Here is a 2,168-nt window from a genome sequence, read left to right as displayed (position 1 = left end):
AGTTGTTTTGATTTGCATCTCTCTTAGAGCTAGGGATTTTGAACATTTCTTCATGTGCTTGTTGGCCATCTGAATGTCTTCTTTGGTGAAGTGTCTATTCATATCCTGTGCCCATTTTTCAACTGGATTATTTACCTTTTTCTTATTGTGGTGCACAAGTATTTTACAAATTCTAGATATAAGTCCCTTATCTGACATGCCATTCCCAAATACTTTTTCCCAGTCTGTGGCTTTGCTTTTTACCCTGTTGGAGAAGTTTTTGGATGTGCATAGGGATTTGATTCTTAGAAGGTCCCATTCATCTATTTTATCTTCTGGTTGTAGATTTTTCAGGATACTCGGAAGACTGTTTATGTTCTGGATTAGGACTACTAGAGCTCTTCCAAGCTTTTCTTTAATGAAGTTTATAGTCCTTGGTTTTAGTCCTAGATCCATGATCCACCTTGAGTTGGTTTTTGTATATGGAGTGAGGTGTGGATCTTGCTGAGTCTTCTGCAGATATTGTTCCAATTTTGCCAGCACCATTTGTTAAAAAGGCTGTCGTTTCCCCACTTAACTGATTTCATTTCCTTGTCAAAAATCAGTTGACCATATTTAGATGGGCTGATTTCTGGGTTCTCAATTCTATTCCATTGATCTATGTGTCTGTCATTGTACCAGTATCATGCTGTCTTAACCACCACAGCAGTGTAGTAGAATTTGAAATCAGGGAGTGAGATGCCTCCTACATTTTTTCTATATTTAAGGAGTGTTTTGCTTATTTGGGGCTTCTTTCCATTCCAAATGAAACTGGAGATTACCTTTTCCATCTCCTTGAAGAATGGGATTGGTATTTTTATTGGGATTGCATTGAACGTGTAAATTGTCTTTGGTATTATTGCAAGGTCTTCCTCTCTTATGCTTTCCCTCCACACTTCCAAGCAAAGACCGGTCCCTCCTTGCAGCATGCCCAAAATATGTCAGATGGAGCTTCAGAATCCTTGCCTTCACAGAGCAGCCTGGTTTCACCCTCTCCAGGATGAACCTGTTTGTTTTAGCAGTCCATGGTGTATTCAGTACTCTTCTTCAGCACCACAGTTCAAAGGCATCAATTCTCCTAACATCCCTAGTCATTGTCCAGCTTTCTGATACACAATACATAATTGCAAAGACCATGGCCTGGATCAGGTGCACCTTACTCTCCAAATGGACATTGTGGCTCTTCAGCACTCTGGGGAGGTCTCTAACAGTTGACTTTCCCAGTGCAATTAATCTTTTCATTTCCTGGATGCTGGTACCAAGAGTGTTGATTGTGGAGGCAAGCAAACTGAAGCTGTTAACAATCTTGGTCTCTTCACTGTCCATCATGATGCTGCCATTTGGCCATGTAGTAAGAGCCTTTGTTTTCTTGATGTTGAGCTTCAGACCATATTGAAGGCTGCAGTCCCTGACCCTCTGCAGCAAGTGCTTCAGGTCCTTAGTTTCAGCAAGCAATGTTGTGTCATCTGCATAATGTAGGTTGTTGTTGACTCTTCCACCAGTCCTGATGCCACATTCCTCCTCATAGAGCCCAGCCTCCTGGATGATCTTTTCTACATATAGATTGAAAAGTTATGGAAAAAGGACACATCCTTGGCATACATCCCCTTCCCTGTTTTGAACCATGCAGTATTTCCTTGCTCTGTTCTGACGACTGCCTCCTGGTCCAAGTACAGGTTTCACATAAGCACAATCAAGTGTTCTGAGATTCTAATTCTTCCCAGAGTGAGCCACAGTTTGTTGTGATCCACACAGTCAAATACCTTTGCATAGACAAACAGATAGAAATTCTTCTGGTTCTCTCTGCTTTCAGCCAAGATCCATCTAACATCTATAATATCCCTAGTACCATGGCCTCTTCTAAATCCAACCTGCATTTCCGTCAGTTCTCTGTTGATGTGATGTTCCTGTTGCTTTTGGATGATTTTCATTAGAATCTTGCTTGCATGTAATATTAATGATATTGCTTGATAATCTCCACACTCTGACCATCTTTTTTTAGAATGGGAAAAAGTATGGATTTCTTCCACTCAGTTGGTCAGGTGGTTGTTCTCCAGATTTTTATTTTTTTTTTTGCCAGTAGTGATGGAAGACTTGTTAAGTGCATTTTTCTTCATTTGCATTTCAGCACTAGAACTTGAAAAACTTTT

This window comes from Elephantulus edwardii, unplaced genomic scaffold, assembly GCF_000299155.1.
Source record: "Elephantulus edwardii isolate Elephantulus edwardi_28Jun2011 unplaced genomic scaffold, EleEdw1.0 scaffold00045, whole genome shotgun sequence".
Lineage (NCBI taxonomy): Eukaryota > Metazoa > Chordata > Mammalia > Macroscelidea > Macroscelididae > Elephantulus > Elephantulus edwardii.
The sequence above is the reverse complement of the archived record's forward strand: the minus strand, read 5'-3'. Positions refer to the sequence as shown.